This window comes from Rhinopithecus roxellana, chromosome 15 (genome assembly GCF_007565055.1).
Source record: "Rhinopithecus roxellana isolate Shanxi Qingling chromosome 15, ASM756505v1, whole genome shotgun sequence".
In the NCBI taxonomy this organism is placed as follows: Eukaryota; Metazoa; Chordata; class Mammalia; order Primates; family Cercopithecidae; genus Rhinopithecus; species Rhinopithecus roxellana.
In genome coordinates, this window is record NC_044563.1 from 86,660,068 (window position 1) to 86,669,573 (window position 9,506).

A 9,506-nucleotide genomic window follows, 5' to 3' on the forward strand; every position below is an offset into this window, starting at 1 on the left:
AGGAGCAAGAAAGCCAAGTCCCAATTTTACACAGAGTCCAAGTCCCAAAACCTCAAAAGTAGAGAAGCCGACAGTGCAGCCTTCAGTCTGTGGTTGAAGGTCCAAGAGTCCCAAAGCTGAAGAACTTGGAGTCTGATGTTTGAGGGTGGGAAGCATCCAGAACAGCAGGAAAAATATGTAGGCCAGAAGACTAAGCCAGTCTAGTCATTCCAATTTCTCCTGCCTTTTATTTTGCCACACTGGCAGCTGATTAGATTGTGTCCACCCAGATTGAGGGTCTATCTGCCTTTCCTAGTCCACTGACTCAAATGTTAATCTCCTTTGGCAACACCCTCACAGACACACTTGGGAACAATAATCAAGTTGGCACTCAATATTAATCATCACATATTTGAGTTTTACTATATACCATCAAAGGTAGATATCTAAGCTGAAACATGAAGAGTGTAGATTAACCAGGTTGTGTCTAGCAAGTGTGGAAATGTTAGGAGAGATGATAAAGGAAAAACAAGGGGCACAAAGCTATAAAGGGATGAGGGCATGGCATGTTCAGGAAACAAAGTTCACTTACTAGAATACAGCATTGGGAAAGAATGGAGCTTTCATGTCACATAGAAGTAAAGCTACAGAGAGACTCAAGGGGCACATCATGAGAGGTCTTGTAAGCCACTTTAGAAGTTTGAGCTTCAGCCTAAAGGTAATAGATAAAATTGTTAACTACACATTTAATACTCTGAAAATGCTAATTGAAGTAACAAGACAAAACTCAAAAGGAGAAGAAAATCATTTGCTGCTGATAATGGTTAACCATCATGACAACCTAATAAATTTCGTTGAAAAACTTAGATTTAATAAATGAATTTAGATAAGGTACATCAACTTTTCTCAAAAATAATCTTGAATAAGTGGAAAGCTATGTCTAGATGGGAAGACTGCTGTTGAGATTTTGAGTCTCTACACATTAAACAACAAATGAAAAATTCTAATCAGATATTCAATGGGGAGGATTTATTTCACAAAATGATTATATAGTTTACTTTCTAGAAGTAAGAAAATAGTTGTGACCGTTTTTTTAAAAGCAAGGTAATGAGAACATTACTAGTAACATAGTGTGATACTAGTCTATTGACATGCGTGAGACAATTGTTTATAATTAGACCTAGATGTTTATAAGAATTTAGCATATAATAAACTGTCACTTCAAATTAGAGTGGAAACATTCAATATTTACATATATATCATATACAGATATATACATATATGAATATATATGATATACATTGATATATTTTTTGAAAATTTGACCATGCTGTGGAAAACTGGTCTGAAAAGTTAAATGCCAGTCTCAACCAATAAACAAGGGAAATTTTCCATTTTCTCTAATACTAAAATACTTAAAGATCACATATTGGGCTGATAGACAACATATAAAAGGAACAATGACACTCAATTTTAGTGGGACTCTCAAGAAATGTAACTCACATGCCACTATGGGAATGCAAATAATTACTTTCTGGAGGGTCAACTTGACAATATATATTGCGAGTGTTTAAAAAGTCAAGTTACAGGAGGGAACAGCACAAGTTAGGATTCAAAAAATCACAAGACCACATGAGCTCCAGAGAGTGACAAAGAATGCACAGTCTGCACAAAGGAAGAGCAATGGGAGTTGAAGAAAAGACCAGCATCCGGCCTACAAAGAGGAAGGAAGGAGCTGCAGAAGTCAGCCCGAGCAAGCAAAAAACAAGTATGAGTCAAGAACCACCAGATTCACACTGAGCAGCATCAACAATCACCTAGAGGTAAGGCCAAAGATGAGGATAATAGGGGTAAAGCAGGTGCTTCACCCAGACTCTCTTTCTTCTACTTAAATACATCATAAGCACCTTACTAGGCTGTCCAGCTATTTCATTTTTAGAGAGTTGTAATCCAGGTGTCATTGCCATAGATTGCCATGGATCGATACTCTGATTATCCATGTGCTTTTTTGCAGCCTAATGCTGAATCCCGCTTAGAGGATCTATTTTGTAGAGCTGCTTTGGTCCCAGTCTTCATTTTCCTCTGGGTCAGCAGGAAACAGATGTCATTCTCAATTTTAGAATAAGAATAGTTGAATATTATGGGACTATTTTTAAAGGTGTGGGCAAAGTTTAGGGAAACCACAAGAAATAGGAAAATACCCAAAAGCTAGTAATAAGGGTTTTTTTTGTTTTTATCCTTAGGCCTAAAAAGGCAAGACGAAGGAGTCATCACTAGAAGCTAGGAGTCATGCAAAGAGGGCACTTTGGTAAGAGCTGCAACCTGAGGTCTAGGAAAGCAGCAGTCAAAATCAACCCTCCTGTCTCCTGCCAGGGACTCCCACTGGCTATAGCCATGGAGTTAAAGAGCCCGTTGATGTCACCCATTTAGGCCAGCCTCCCAGAGTGGAGAAAAGTGGAGAGTGAATCTAGAAGGGAAAATAGAAGATATCTGGTATGGGATCCAGATTGATCTGATAAGGGACTTAGTGTGAACCTCAGTCCTTCTATATATATCTATGAGTCACATCCTTGGAAGTCCAACTCCTTGGGCTGGTTTCTGTACCCTATTATGTTATCTACAGCAAGTGGAAGTATATTTTTTAAGTTTGGCCATCTCACTTGGTAATGCTTGGTGTCTTCACCTTGTAGTGTAAGTGGTTCTTACAGGGTGGTCCCCAGACCAGCAGCATCAACATCTCTTAGGATTTGTTAGAAATACCAGTTCTTGGGCCCCATCACAGACTTAATCAGGCAGAAATTCTGGAAAATGGACAGTAATTTTTCTTGTAACAAGCCCTCTAATTCTGATGGAAGTTTGCAAACCTCTGATCTAAGCTTGACATCTGGGCCTAATCTTACCAATGATGCTGATTGTAAGTATACATAATGTTTCTAAAATTGGCCTTGCATCAGCTATCACCTATATTTTTCCTGTGTCATATTGCATGTCATAAGCCCTTGTTTCTGAAGGACCCTTGTATTCTAAGTTTCTCTTCAGAGAGAAATAATATATTCAGAAACTATCAATTGTTGATGCCCTTCTCAAGCAAATTAACAGTTCTACCCATTTTCTTAGTGCCTAGTATTTCTTTTTTTTTTTTTTTTATACTTTAAGTTCTAGGGTACATGTGCATAACGTGCAGGTTTGTTACATATGTATACTTGTGCCATGTTGGTGTGCTGCACCCATCAACTCATCAGCACCCATCAATTCATCATTTATATCAGGTATAACTACCAATGCAATCCTTCCCCCCTCCCCCCTCCCCATGATAGACCCCGGTGTGTGATGTTCCCCTTCCCGAGTCCAAGTGATCTCATTGTTCAGTTCCCATCTATGAGTGAGAACATGCGGTGTTTGGTTTTCTGTTCTTGTGAGAGTTTGCTAAGAATGATGGTTTCCAGCTGCATCCATGTCTACTCATCCACCGTTCCTGGGCATGGTCTAATTTAAAGAGTCTTAGCATACATTTAATTAGTGAATTCAATTGACTTAATCATATAGTCATGTAACTACCACCATAATCCATATATAGAACAGTTCTACCACTACAGAAAATTCTCTCCTGTTCTTTTATAGTCAAGCTGTTCCCTCAACCCCAGCCTTCATGACCACTGATCTGGCCTCTCTGTATATAATTTTGCCTTTTTCAGAATGTGATATAGGTGGATTCATATGGTATATAGGTTTCTTAGTCTGGCATCTTTCACTTAGCCTACGTAATTGAGATTCAAACATGTTATTGCATCTTATTTATTGCTGAGTAGCAATAAAATATAATTACTATTAAAATGTGGTTACATATATTCTACTCAATATATGAACCATCTGAGTTATTCATATATGTGTTATTTTTAATTTTGTTATTTATTCATATATAGGAATAACTGTTATTCATTCACCAGTTGAGAGACATTTGGATTGTTGGAGTTAAGTATTAAAAAATCACAAATATTTATAAGAGTTTGTGTTAAGATATGTTTTCATTTCTCTTGGTATATACCTAGGTGTGAGATTGTTGGGTCCTATGGTAAGTGTATGTTTATCTTGATAAGAAACTGTCAAACTATTTTACAAAATGGCTGTGTCACTTGGCATTCTGACCATAATGGATGAGAGTACCTGACGTTCCACATACTAACATTGGATATTCCCAGTTTTGCTTTGCTTTAGCTATGGTGTACTAGAGTAAGTTCACATTGGCTCACAAAAAGTAACTGTTAAATTATCAGGAATTTTGTGAGCTAAGTGAAATTATGTTATAGCTTGGAATCAACCACGATTTACACCACAGAAACTGACAAATGCTATTAATCAGGGTTTGTTTTCTTTTTTTTTTAATGTTTTTTGGAGACCTAGCTAAACATTTACCATACCACTATGTTAGCAATTGTAATAAGTATGTAATAGTACCTCAGTATCGCTTCAATTTGCATTTTCTGAATGACTATATTATATTTTCATGGGCTTGTTATACATATATTTTTGATGAAATGTCTTCTTAAATCTTTTGGCTATTTTTAAATCTAGTTGTTTTCTTAAGTTTTGACAGTTTTTTATATATTCTAGATGGAAGTCCTTTATTGGATATGTATTTTATGTAAACATTTTTGGCACAGTCTATGGCTTGTCCTTTCATTTTAAACAGTGTCTTTCAAAAAGAAGTTTATAATGTTAATGAAGTTAATTTTATCAATTGTTTCTCTCATTGATTGTGCTTTCACTGTCATACCTAAAATATTTCTCCAATTTTCTTCTAGAAGTTTTAGAGTTTTAGGTTTTACATTGAGGTTTATGATCCATTCTTAGTTAACATTTGTATATTATGTGAGGTATGGGCCAACCTTGATTTGCTTATGGATAGCCAGCAGTTTCAGTACTATTTGTAGAAGACTATAGATTGAATTACCTTTGAACATGTGTCAAAAGTCAATGAACTGTTATGTCAGTCCATTCCTGGAGTCTGTTTTCTTTCACTGATCTTTGTGCCTATCCTTTCAGTAATACATTAGTCTCTTTTTTTTTTGGAGACGGAGTCTCGCTCTGTTGCCCAGGCTGGAGTACAGTGGCCAGATCTCAGCTCACTGCAAGCTCTGCCTCCCGGGTTTACGCCATTCTCCTGCCTCAGTCTCCCGAGTAGCTGGGACTACAGGCGCCCACCACCTCGCCCGGCTAGTTTTTTGTATTTTTTAGTAGAGACGGGGTTTCACTGTGTTAGCCAGGATGGTCTCGATCTCCTGACCTCGTGATCCGCCCGTCTCGGCCTCCCAAAGTGCTGGGATTACAGGCTTGAGCCACCGTGCCCGGCCATACATTAGTCTCTTGATTAATGAATATTTAGCCTTGAAATCAGATCATGTAAGTCTTCTTAGTTTTTTTTTTTTTTTTTTTTTTAATGTCTTTGGCTTTCTTGTTCCTTTGCAGTTTCATATAAATTTTTAAACTTAGGTTATTTTTACAGAATAATCAAGATGAGTTTTTATTAGGGTTGCATTAAATCTAAAGATCATCTTTTGTATATGTGTCTTTTAACACTGTTTTACATACATTACTGTGTGTTGAATGTAATCACTCACTGAAATAACATTCTCAAATGAGTGCCCGAGTAACAGTCTAAGAAGACTCTTTTACATTTGTATTTAAACAAAGTTTTACATGCATTACATCATAGTGAATACATCCATTTGTTGAAATGCTAGTACTCAAGCTGTAGAAGTAGAACTCCTACATCATCTTTTATACATGGATCTTCAGATGCATCATTTGTGGTGAACTCAGATGTGGCCACCACATTAATGTGAGTAATCAGTGTTGAAAGACAAAGATACAGAAGAAATATCTGAGTGAAACTTCCACACCAAACTGAGAACAGTGTTATTTCAGTAAAGGTATATTGAACACTGTAATACATATTATAAAGAGTTTAAAGTCACACATGTAAAAGTGTTTCTGAGAGTGCCACTTGTGTACCAGGTTGAGAATGGTGTTATTTCAGTGATTGGATGTATTCACTACTATGCAATGATGTAAAACTTGTTTTTAAACACATGTATAAAAGATGTTTCCAAAGTGCTACATGGGCATCAATTTGAGAAACATGTTTTTAGTGTACAAATGTGCTCACTCTGTTCAAACAATGTTTAAAGGCACCTAAATAAAAGATGTTTCTAGGACTGCTATTTACAGACAAATCTAAAGATCAATTTTGGGAAATTTCACATTTTAAAAATACTGTGTCTTCCAATACATAAACATGGTGTATCTTAAAGTTTTTTTATATCTTTTGTCAGTCTTCTGTAGGTTTCAGCATACAGAACTTACAAAGATTTTGTTAGATATACTTCCATGTAATTAACATTTTTAGTACATTATAAATAGTACTGTTTTTGTAACTTGAATTTCCATTTGTTCATTCCAGTGTATACAAACAAAATTATTTCATATTGACTTAGCTTCTTATAAGGGTGCTAAATTCACTCTAGTAGTTTTTTGTTATCTCATTGAGTTTTTTTATATAGACAATCATGTCATCTGTGACTCTTTTTTAGTATTTTAGTTCTGTCTTCAGGGAGGATACTGGTCTTTTAATTGTACGTCTTGGTCTAGTTTGGATTGGACTAATGCTGGTATAATTAGGTGAGTTGGAAAGTTGTTCCTTATTTTCTATTTTCTGGAAGAATTTCGGTAAAACTGGTATTATTTCTTCCTTAAATATCTGATAGAATTCTTCAGTGAAGTCTTTTTCTTTTTTTTTTCAGAAGAAATCTCTTTTTTTTTTTTTTAATTATACTCTAAGTTCTAGGGTACATGTGCATAACGTGCAGGTTTGTTACATATGTATATTTGTGCCATGTTGGTGTGCTGCACCCATCAACTCCTCAGCACCCATCTATTCATCATTTATATCATGTATAACTCCCCAGTGCAATCCCTCCCCCCTCCCCCCTCCCCATGATAGGCCCCAGTGTGTGATGTTCCCCTTCCCGAGTCCAAGTGATCTCATTGTTCAGTTCCCACCTATGAGTGAGAACATGCGGTGTTTGGTTTTCTCTTCTTGTGATAGTTTGCTAAGAATGATGGTTTCCAGCTGCATCCATGTCCCTACAAAGGATGCAAACTCATCCTTTTTTATGGCTGCATAGTGTTCCATGGTGTATATGTGCCACATTTTCTTAATCCAGTCTGTCACAGATGGACATTTGGGTTGATTCCAAGTCTTTGCTATTGTGAATAGTGCTGCAATAAACATACGTGTGAAGTCTTTAGGCTTTGAGCTTCCTTCGTTGGAAAGTTTTAAATTATGAAATCTATTTTTAAGAGAAATAGAGCTATTGAGAGCTATTTGTTTCTTCTTGAGTGAGCCTTAGCACCTGGTGTTTCAAGAATATACCATTAAATATTACACAGCCATAGAAAAGAACAAAATCATGTCCTTTGCAGCAGCATGGATGGAGCTGGAGGCCGTTATCCTAAGCAAATTAATGCAAGAACAGAAAACCAAATACCGCATGTTCTCACTTATAAGTAGGAGCTAAACATTGAGTACACATGTGCATAAAGTAGAAAACAATAGACATAGGGCCTAGTTGAGGGTGGAGGGTGGGATGAGGATTGAAAAACTACCCTTCAGGTACTATGCTTACTATCTGAGTGATGAAATAATTTGTACATCAAACCCCAGTGACACACAATTTACCCATGTAACAAACCTGTATGTATCCTCCCCAAAACTAAAATAAAAAATAAAAGTTGGAAAGAAAAAACAATGTTTATATCATCTAAGTTGTGGAATCTATAGGGATAATATTCTATGGAAAGAATTGTTCACAATATTATCTTGTTTTCCTTTTAACATCTATAGGATCTGTAGTCCCTTCTTTCCTGATAGCATAACTTGTATTCTCCATTTATCTCTTAGTCTGGCTAATGGTTTATCATTTTCATTCATTATTTTTCTATTTTTAATTTCATTTTTATAAGTTTGTTCCTTCTGCTTGATTTGGGTGTACTTTTTTGTTTCTTAAGGTGGATGCTTATTTTTTTAAGTATATGGGAAGTTGACATTTCTTTTATTACTTATTACACTTTAATTTCTGGGATCCATGTGCAGAACAGGCAAGTTTGTTACATAGGTATACACGTGCCATGATGGTTTGCTGCATCCATCAACCCATCATCTGCATTAGGTATTTGTGCTAATGTTATCCCTCCCCTAGCCCCCTACCCACTGACAGGCCCTGGTGTGTGATGTTCCCCTCCCTGTGTCCACGTGTTCTCATTGTTCAACTCCTACTTATGAGTGAGAACATGTGGTGTTTGAGTTTCTGTTCTTGTGTTAGTTTGCTGAGAATGATGGTTTTCAGCTTTGTCCATGTCCCTGCAAAGGACATAAACTCATCCTTTCTTATGGCTGCATAGTATTCCATGGTGTATATGTGCCACAATTTCTTTATCCAGCCTATCATTGATGGGCATTTGGGTTGATTCCAAGTCTTTGCTCTTGTGAATAGTGCTGCAATAAACATACATGTACATGTGTTTTTACAGTATAATGATTTATAATTCTTTGGGTACCCAGTAATGGGATTGCTGGTCAAATAGTATTTCTGGTTCTAGATCCTTGAGGAATCTCCACACTGTCTTCCACAATGGTTGAACTAATTTATACTCCCACCAACAGTGTAAAAGGGTTCCTATTTCTCCACATCCTCTCCAGCATCTGTTATTTCCTGACTTTTTAATGATTGCCATTTTAACTGGCATGAGATGATATCTCATTGTGGTTTTGATTTGCATTTCTCTAATGACCAATGATGGTGAGCTTTTTTTCATATGCTTTTTGACTGCATAAATGTCTGCTTTTGAGAGGTGTCTGTTCATATCCTTTTGTTTGTTTTTTTCTTGTGAATTTGTTTAAGTTCTTTGAAGATTCTGGATATTAGCCCCTTTTCAGATAAATAGATTGCAAAAATTTTCTCCCATTTTGTAAGTTGCTTGTTCACTCTGATGATCGTTTCTTTTGCTGTGCAGAAGCTCTTTAGTTTAATTAGATCCCATTTGTCTATTTTGGCTTTTGTTGCCATTGCTTTGGGTGTTTTAGTCCTGAAGTCTGGCCATACCTATGTCCTGAATGGATTGCCTAGGTTTTCTTGTAGGGTTTTGATGGTTTAAGGTCTTACATTTAAGTCTTTAATCCATCTTGAGTTAATTTTTGTATAAGGTGTAAGGAAGAGGTCCAGTTTCAGTTTTCTGCAAATGGCTAACCACTTTTCCTAACACCATTTATTTAATAGGGAATCCTTTCCCCATTACTTTTGTCAGGTTTGTCAAAGATCAGATGGTTGTAGATGTGTGGCAATATTTCTGAGGCCTCTGTTCTGTTCCATTGGTCTATATATCTGTTTTGGTACCAGTACCATGCTGTTTTGGTTACTGTAGCCTTGTAGTATAGTTTGAAGTCAGGTAGCCTGATGCCTCCAGCTTTG